The sequence below is a fragment of the Cebidichthys violaceus genome, unplaced genomic scaffold, assembly GCF_023349555.1.
Source record: "Cebidichthys violaceus isolate CVI_PGR_0920_01 unplaced genomic scaffold, fCebVio1.0.p SCAF_94, whole genome shotgun sequence".
NCBI lineage: Eukaryota > Metazoa > Chordata > Actinopteri > Perciformes > Stichaeidae > Cebidichthys > Cebidichthys violaceus.
The window spans coordinates 498,618-508,797 of record NW_027176980.1 but is presented as its reverse complement, the minus strand read 5'-3'; the positions used below and the strand labels follow the sequence as shown (position 1 = coordinate 508,797).

The 10,180-nt window shown below is 43.1% G+C and overlaps 1 protein-coding gene across 1 annotated transcript in view; it reads left to right on the top strand.

Annotated features, from left to right (window-relative positions):
* The window catches only part of poc1b (POC1 centriolar protein B), a 29,142-nt gene that overhangs the window by 3,256 nt on the left and 15,706 nt on the right, over positions 1 to 10,180 (top strand).

Sequence of the window (10,180 nt, the reverse complement as noted above, 5' to 3'; positions counted from 1 at the left end):
ACGGGGGACACCTGAAAGGCAAATGATGATGCGGTGTTATCCCTGCCTGGAGGAATGGCAGGAGGCTGGGATGAGAGATGAAAATAGAACTGGGGGGGGATTTAAATAAAAGAGCAGACACCAGATTTGATGATGTCATCTCGCCTGTTAGACCCTGGAAAGAGAAACGAAAAAGAACATTTTGGGGTTTTCTTCATCTTGTTCTGGAATCTGTGTTCTTACTGAGAATTTGAGTTTCTTCTTTTCTCTCTCAGGTGTACAATAAGCCCCAGTGAACATTGTTTAAACTGACATGTTATTGCTAATATTAATTCAAATAATAATAAATTGGTTTTATTTTTGCATTTTATGATTATTATTATTATTATTATACTTGTACAATACCCAGAGGGAGAGTAACTTCTTCTTTCTTTGCAGTTTATGCTGAGTTGACTTCTCTTGCATTATTATTTTCTGGGATCTCTATATCTGTTCTTCGTTCACTGACCATGTTTATTCGGATGCCTTATAATGAGACTTCATGCACAGTGTGTGTGTGTGTGCGTGTGCGTGTGCGTGTGTGAATAACAGGCTACCTAAATATCTGGCAGTGTTGCTCGCTGGTGCTATTTTCTCCCCGAGTGGAGGCAGAGAGGATGTGGCCCCTGTGAACCGCGTAGGCAGATCAGACGCCTCTGTTGCCGTGCAGCTCATCTGAGTTGTTGTTGATTTTCCTCAACTATTTTATTTCTCTGTATTTCCTGCAAATCTTTAGAGATTAAAAGACGAAGAATAGCTTAAGACAGATCTATACTCTGACTATCAGTGCATTGAGGAGTCTATTTTTAGTTGTGTGTGGTGGGTTGAGACTGCACTGGCTCATTTCTGTCTGTGGAAAATGTGTGTGTGTGTGTGTGTGTGTGTGTGTGTGTGTGTGTGTGTGTGTGTGTGTGTGTGTGTGCGCATCACCCTCATACGTGTGTCTGTGAAAGGAGGATTATCAGGGAAAGGAAAACAAATCCATTTCCTGCGCGCTGAGAAAGCCATGAGGTCATGGTCTCTCTCTCTCTCTCCGGAGGTGCAGCCGTAACTCAACACTGCCTCGGTCCCAGGTTAACCCCCCCCCCACCACCCCACCCCCCCTCCTGTTAAACTCATAGTCCACCTGTTAGGAAGTCATTCATCTCTCCGATCCCCGGAAAGGCATAACTGGATCCCCCACCTCTGACCACAGCTGCACTGATGGATGGCTTTAATGGGCTTTTATTGTTTGATGTATTCTCTCTCTCTCTCTCTCTCTCTCTCTCTCTCTCTCTCTCTCTCTCTCTCTCTCTCTCTCTCTCTCTCTCTCTCTCTCTCTCTCTCTCTCTCTCTCTCTCTCTCTCTCTCTCTCTCAAATCTAATCAGCTCTTTATATCTCTTTAGTGCTCTTTCTTCCATTTCCTCTTGGCGTAGGCAGCCTTACAATGAGACGTGCTTCTGTTGCATCCGACCTGTAGGCCAACCAACAACTTATTCTAAAGTTTTACGTCCCTTTCATGCGTAAGTTTCCTTTTTTCTGACTGCTATCCAATCCCCAAAAAACTTAAAAGAGCAAAAGTTCTCTTGATCACCCCGTGGCACGAAACAAAAGAAAATAATCCAGAGACTAACAGAATGAACCAGTGATGGGAAGTGAATAACAATGACTTCACTAGTGGGTGATCCTCTGAGGAGAAGGACAAGGGCTGTGATTCTTGTGAGATCTACGGAGGTTTGCAAATTTTTACCGCTCAGCTGCAACGATAACCCGACGCACAAAAAAAAAAAAAAGGTTAAATTCATCATTTACAGCCAAGCTGCAGTGTGTGTGTGTGTGTGTGTGTGTGTGTGTGTGTGTGTGTGTGTGTGTGTGTGTGTGTGTGTGTGTGTGTGTGTGTGTGTGTGTGTGTGTGTGTGTGTGTGTGTGTGTGTGTGCGCGCGCGCGCAATTCACCGTTCCGGGAGAGTTAGCGGTCATGATCTCAACCTGAGCTCGAGGTTCATAGCGGGTGTGAAGCTAGCGGCGACGTTACAGCAGTGAAGGGTAGAATAAATGCTGCAACTCCTCAAGACCCGAGCCGAGTTCCTGCGCGTCGCTCGCTAATTACAGTGAAGGTAGTTGGGCACAAAGTTAGCGACGACTCCGGCCCACGCTCCTTTTAGGTGGGCTGAACTTTAACGTAGAACCAGCCATGTTAGTGACAAGCCGCTCCATCTGGGACCTCATTACGGTGTCCCGTATATATTAAATTATATAAATATATAAAAAATATATAAAATTTCAAAGCATGTTAAAATGCTTCTTTATTACAGTGAGAACAAAAATATAACCAGAGTTATCCTAACTCGACCGTCGCTGTTGCATGCAAGCACGCCTTCCCAGAGGCCGCCATGTTTCTACAGTAGCCCAGAAAGGACAAACCAAACACTAGATCGGGTCCTTTTGTGTTTTCATACCAGTTGGTTGCAGCCTGCAACCTCACCGCTAGATCGTACACACTAGCTCTACAATAACCACCTACTTCCATCTGATTAATCTTCTAAACCTTTGAATTTACAACAAGTAGTTCAGCTTATGCATCATTTATTTTTTTTATGACACAGTGTGCACACAGCTTGCCTCTTTGTTTCTGTTTTTAAGACGGTCCCGATGTAGACTTAGAGACCAAAGAAATGCATTTATTTTTTTTTAAATGCAAAAAGAGGGGATTTGTTATCTCCATAATATATTACGTTTGTTAGATTCAGAGTCCCAACAGCATTTTGTTGCATTAATATTGGGTTTTTTTTTGTTTGATTTTTTTGTCAAGGTTTCGGACGTAAGCTTCTTGTTTAAAGACGCTTACGTGTTGTGCGTTGGCCGTGGGCCCGGTATGTGTGGGAACACGGGCAAGCCTTAGGTCGCTGGCATAGTCTGAGAGGGGGATTAGGGGCTGGCCTTCAGCTCGCATTGTCTTACGGTGGGACAATTAGAAATTAGCAGTGGGGTTATTCTGAATGGCGAATGAGTTTCCCACAGGTGCTTTGCAGTCCTTTTGGTATTAGCTTAAGTGCTAAAGCAGATTAGCAGGTATTTGTGTGTGGCAATACAGCTCGACCCAATCGCCCGCCTGTTTTGGCAATTCGTGTTGTGAGAGGCCACCGCCTTTTGAAAACGGTAGGTGTGGCGTGTGTGTGTGTGTGTGTGTGTGTGTGTGTGTGTGTGTGTGAAGACGTCGCCGGCTTTATTGCATTTAGAGTGTCAGATGGTTTTTCGTATCCGTCGCACTCTCTGAATTTGCAGCAGATGAGCTCCGAAGTGCCTCACGGGATTCCCCACTTTCAAACCGCCACGTCTGCCGTTGGTCCATCCTCTCTGTTTTTCCCTTCTTCTCTGCGAGTTGTTTACCTGTCCTCTAATTTCTCAGGGATTAAAAAAAGGATGCGAGTCATGCTTATGTTTGGATACGTGTCAAGATTACACAGAGAGATTAGCCTCCTGCTGGCCTACATACACCTAAGCCCTCCATATGGCGACGCATTCCTTTCTCCAATACTAATCTCGAGTGTCTTTGAGTTCAGCTTTAATGTAAATGGGGGAAAAAAAGGAAACATGTTTCAGAGCAACCAGGCCTCTTTTTTTGTGTTTTAGCCTTCCAGCCATGTTTATTGTTCTTGGTGACACAGTAGCTTAAGTATTAACTGTCTGTCGAGGTGCGCAGCATTATGTAACCGCCATTCAGGACATCTTGTGAATGGTCCGTGTCACAGCAGGCTGCTTGTTACTACAGTATTGCTCGAAAGTTCACACATGACTGATGTTTCTGGGAAAAGAATGTTACACATTAAAAGAAAGACGTCTTAAGGCGTCAGTTGTACAATGATTGAATGAATGATTTTTGGTTTTGTCCCATTTGAGTGGTTTTTAAATTCACCAGAGCTAGAGGGCGTCAATGCTGGGCTTGGCCATTCGATGTATTGATTAATGAAAGTTAACGTTCGGGTCTTACTGTGGGAGGAAATTTGTCTTTGAAAATTGTTGTGCAAGACAAGATTGAGAATATTCATGTTCGCAAAAACCAAAAAGCTGTAAATCACTTTTTAACAATTTACTGTTTGTGGTAGCTTTGTGGTGGTACTGATCTCAGCTGATTAGGAACAAGCCTGGAACCAGTTTCCAGCCACATAGTACAGAAATATTTATTTAGAGGAACAAATCTCTCAAGTGCCTTCACAATGGAAAAAATGCCTCCATAATGAATAATGCCATTTTAATGAATAAAACAACTAAATAAAGCCTAGGGGCTCAAAATCACCCTCAATCAAAAAAAGTTAGGACCGCAAAGAAATCTCCAAAGGGGCTAAATACCAGAGCTCCCGGCTGAACATGTCTGGTTTTCCAGCTGTTTGCTTTAAGTCGAGGAAGAATCAGAATGCCCTGGGTGTCGTAAAGAAAAGGAGTCTAAAGAAAGGGCGTCGCCTCACACTGATTGGCCAAGAGGGGAAGTGCACCAAGCTGCTCTCAATTCTTAATAAGGAACTGGTCCTCACGCCCTGCACAACAGGTGATCTGAATAACCCTCCAATTAACTCAGGGGGGGAAATGTGACGTTCAGCTAAAAGAGTTGGGGGGAAAAGGGAAAAGAATAAGGGACCGCTGCAGTTTGAATCCATAAATGTTTTTTTTTTTAATGGTTTCCCATGTTGCAAAATGTAACTTTGTGTTCAAGAATCTGTGTCAGGATTCCATAAGAAATAGAAAGAGTTGACAAAGATCAGATAAATAAAACAATCAGATTAATATCTGACATTACAAAAAGACAATTAACAATGAACATTTGTGACATTTTGATAGCAACAATGATAAACTACAGATTCATATTTAATCTCAACGTGCATCTATGACATCCTCGAATTAATTAATTTAGTTTCTCATCATTAACATTGAACTATGAATATACTTATGTAATGTCGTATTTAAGAGCCTATTGGATGGAGATTAAATGGATCAAACTGAGCATGAATATCCTCCCACTGACCCACCACAGTTCATTTCCTGTATATGTCCACATGCCACCTTTTGTGCAGCAGGTCCCCCTTGTGACCGGCTATATTTAAGCACTTAAGCGAGTCTAATGAAAGGAAGTCACCCATTTAATTTCCCTCTGTACATTTAGTTATTCTTAGAAAGTCCCTTTGGTGCTCCGATGAATCCGAGGCCTCAGTCTGAACCGACAGCCGTGGCTCTTGTCAAGAAACATCCGGTAATCTTGTGTCACACACCAGGAGCTATGTTTGGAATGGCTCATGTGAGGGCAATTGAGCAGAGGTCTGGTCAACAAGTGACACATTGATGTCCCTGAATTAGGTCTCAGGAATCCAATTACTCCAAATGTTCCCATTGAATTCAAATGGCGTCTTACTGGATGTTCTTATCAGCAACAAAAATGTTTTTACGTTCAGGGTAAATGCACCTTTTGAAGAGCTCGGGTTGAGTCGAGAACTATTGCTGATACAAGAGATACCTTCATGCTTTCCACAAACATCTCTTGAGCATTTTGATTGTAGGCCTTTATTCTGATATCTTGCTTAGGAAAACTTTGACAGAACCACCTGAATGCAAGTGACCTTCCGGTTACAATATGGTTTCCCAATACAGTAATCTTCCTGCTGCCACTCCTACTCCATTTATTCTTTGCTTCCAGTCTTCATCTTTATTCATCTGTTCACACCTCCCAAACTCTCCTCCCAATGTCTATGTTCTGAAGCAGTTGTACTTGATGATAGACCACATCTCCTTTTTTCCTCATTGTCGAACACAAAAGCCTTGGTGTTTGGAAGTGCCCAGGAGGAAACACTTGACAGTCTGTTGATCCACCTGTTTCAGGACAGAGTGGGCTTGTAGGCTTGGTCTGTTTGGCCCCTGGACCTTGTGGAGGTGGTACCATGAAAATGACAAGAAGGGCTCCACTGTTTGAAATGTTTTCCCCGTCTCTCAACGTTTTCCTCTGGTTCTGAGAAGTTTCCCCAGTAGGACCTCTCCTACCTCTGGAGTGTTTTCCCGCCTCTGCTAAGTCTTCTTTAACGCTGCTGTATGCATTTCTCCCTCCCTAAAATAACACATGAATACAATATGCCATAGAATACCGGTCTGCAACCACCAACGCAAACACTCCAACGCACCTGAACGCGGCTGACGTTGTTTTTTCAGGCTGTAAAGTAACTCAGCGTGGCTCCGTCAATGGACCGCAAAGACAACCAGAGACGAACTTGATCCCGTTGTAGTCCTGCAGTGACAGATGGAAGGGCAATGTGTATGATATGGTCAGTTCGCTGGCTAAATCCAGTTGCTACAGCTAGCTCTTTGCTGGCTGAAGGTCCGTCTCCTTAAAGCTGCTGCACTTTTTCTTCTCGGAAAACTTTGGATTTAGTCCAAAAAAACAACAATTAAAGCAATAGTACACGGACTGTGTAGTAGAACAGCAAACTCAAAGATGACTAACGTAAACTATCGGCCGAAGCCACGCGTGACGATTATAAGAAAGACATTTTATTTTGACTATTGGTTAATAACTGGCTAATGTTTTTTTATATAACTGATGATTGTAAAATACGACTGTATGGACCCAGTAGTAGAGGTAAAAATGCTGCGTCAGGTTTGTTTGGACATTACTATTACTACAAACCATTACTAGGACATTCTTAGGAGAGCTTCAAAGGAGCAATTTAGCCTACAAAGGGTCATTTTACAACCGCCAAGGCTGAGATCTGGACAAAACCAGGCAGAGCCCAGACGGGAAGCTGGACACCCTCTTGTTCAACAAGATATCTTAGCAATACACACAGAATCTGATGTCACCATCCCTTGTTGTAGATTGAACACCTACATAAAGACCCGGTTTTGATGGTAGAGGAGGTGGGTGAGCGCAGGAATGTCACAGGGGTTACCAACATAACAAAACAAGAAAGCGTCTCCTCTGCCAGCTTATCTCCTCACATCCCCAGAAATACAAAAAAGTAGATTCTCCTCCTCAGAAGCACCCACCTACGCCACCCACTTCAAGCTCTGCTCGACTCTGAGCTCACCTTTTACAATCGTCTGCGCAACCCTGACACTGCCTCTACTTTTGACTGATTCGTACATAACCCACTTCATGGTAGGTTTTGAGTGATATTTACAGTGTACTGTCAGTTCCCGAGTCCCAGTCTGGGTGGTGACAATGTTCTGCTGAGAAAAGTGGTCTGAACATTGCTTTTGCCATTTGGATTAATCAGTTTTGGGCACAACACTCCATTGCTAATCTCTTTGTTTTTGGCAAAAGCACATAGTATGCAGGCTTACCCATTTGCAGCTTCCGTTAAAAACCGCAGACAAAATAATCAGGAACAAATCCTGAAGTGTTGTAAACCATTAGAGGAGGAAATTTGTTCAAAACAAGATCTGCAGCTTAGAGGTTTGCAGGAATTGATTGTGAGTCACGTTGTGTCTGATTTGTCACGTTTAAAAACAGACTGAAACCAGGTCAGATATGACACGAACACCACCAGCTTTCTGTAAAATCTGCAAAGTTTTAACCCCCAATGTCTTGAACTGAATAATTTCTATTCTCTATATAAAAATATCTCAAAGTATCTAAATTATAAACATCTAAAAATTTCATTTAAAATCTGTCGCTGGAACGCAACGCCACCCGAAGTACAAGTGCCGTTTCATTGATTGATGTGTATGGAGCCGCCGCCCAGTTCAACCGCCGCCGATGGTTAACAAAACGTCTCATCGACCTCTAGTGCCGCTCTTCTGTTTGTATTTTCAGTGTGTCCGTTGTCGACTGTGGTTTCCATGAATACTAGCTCACACACACACACACACACACACACACACACACACACACACTCTCTCTACATGGAACCTCCTGTTCTCAGGAAATCTATCATGGTCCTCGTGCATCCCATCGTTTGATGCGTACGGTCTCAGCAGCGGATGTCTGCCCAATTTAGCTCTTTCAGCCGAGGTCTAATCTGACCCCTCAGGGCCACCAGAGCAGAATGTTCAAGAGGATGAGACTCAAAATGAGGAGAACAAACAAACTATCAAGAGTTTCTTGCAGACGCTGTGACCGTCAATCGTCAGCCAATAATTCAGTTTTATGTTTGACAGTTTTGGCAATCTGCCGACTTATGACATAGTATTGTTTCTGTAACATTTTTTAAATGTTTCTTATCAAATAGTCAGGATGGTACATACAGTACATGATTAGAACGCTATTACGTGGGACAACCAATGTGAACCAGTCACGATAGAAGAGGAAGAGGCACTTTATGTGCTGCATTTTTATCAATCGGAACAATCTTGAGCTGAAGCACATTTTGTGAGACACATATGCTACTTTTCTAGAAATTACTAAAGGTTGGTCTGATGCTGAATATATATAAAAACACTCTCCCTCCATCCCAAGGATGACATAACAAGAAAAGCAAGTGACAATATACAGTAAAGAATCTCCCAAACCAGGGTTATTATAGTAAATAATAACAGAAACTATAATGAGAATAAGCTGTGAACAAATATTGTTAACAAACTAAAACTAAAGAGAAATGATATCCTGAAAATGAGCTAAAACTCCCAAACACTCTGAAATCTAAACTAAAACTCAAATAAAGCTAACGTCAGTGTTCAGAAGTTATTCCCTCTTTAACATATTTGATATTGCTATGGAAACATAGCAATATCTGTATGTATTTATTCAAGTTTCTCGCATTTGGACCACATCACGATAGCGTTACAACTTGCCTTAACCCAATTTGTCATTTTTACTGAACGGAGCTTGAACTTGTGTCATAATGTAACTCGATGGAACCTCCGTTAATGTTAGCCGTTAGCTCCATGCAGGACTGGGCTGCCCAACCCCACGGGAGCGAAGCTGTGGGGACACACAGATATGGAAATATGCGGACACCCACGTGGACAGATAAGCCTGCTTGTTGTTCGTCTCTCCGATAGAAGAGTGAGAGGTGGCTTGCTGCTACAGGACCCATGATGACAGACCACAAAGCCCACCTGTGGCTGTGTGGGGCCCTGGGTAGCTCGGTCTGCTGCCTCCTGCCTGTACTGTGAAGGGCAGAGCAGAGACGCAGCATGATCTCTAACCCCGCCGCTCCAGCTGCCAATCAAGCAGTCTCCCTGTGATGCTACTCAATGGTGGCCGGGCTAGCTGCTTCCTCTCTGGCCCAATCAGCTGGCCTTCCTTGTCATTCATTTCGCCACCCGCCGCAGCGTGAGCGTCCCCCCACAGGTTGGCATTTTGGAGGTAGGGCTGGAGAGCGTTTCGCGTCGTCTGTGGATCGTTGTTGACATTTCTGTTGCCGGCCCGATATGTCATCCTCAGCCACGATGGATACAGATAGCGCTCAGTTAATTGCCATTTGTTTATTATTCTCTCATCCAGTGGCGCTTCTGATTTAGTGAAGTGGATCTGGCCGCTAATTAAATCAGGATACTTCCTCGATGGTAGCGTTTACACAAATGCTTTGTGTGGGCAGGGTGGCTAACGTAATTTGTCTAAATGATTGCAGAGCAGCGTGTCCCCTATGGTTTCCGGGCGAACACAATCGCACCACACCAAAGTCCGTTCTCAATTTGGAACACTTCCTTAAATATTTACCAGCTGCTTTTTGAACTCCCCATGAACCTGCCGGTTACAAACAGGCTCAGCAGTTGGTTCAAATTAATTTTTAACCGACTTTAATTTTGTTCCACAATGTGTTCTTGTTTTGTTAGTACCAATTGATTTCTGGGATTCACCAATGTGTTGTTGTGTTTGCTCTTCTCTTTGGTAAGAGATCACTCTTACCAAGACGAGAATTAAACATCTTGTTTTCACAGTCCACACATTGTTCGACCAAATAATCAAAATCTGATTAATTTATGTTTTAAAATCATATAACCATATAATGATGGAGTATGGGGTTAACAAAACACTATTGCTCCATTGACCCCATTTAAGACTATAGAAACCCTTGTATGATGTTGCGTGCGTTCAGCTTACATATTGTTCTTTTTGATTTTCTGACGCTCTGTGAAATCACATGTTTACCTTCAGTTTGTTTAAGTTGCTTAAGTTGTTCTTGCAGCCTTTATTTGGTGGCATCTCTCTAACTCTTGGGCATGTACCAGAGTATTTGCACACGGCACAACAGAAATT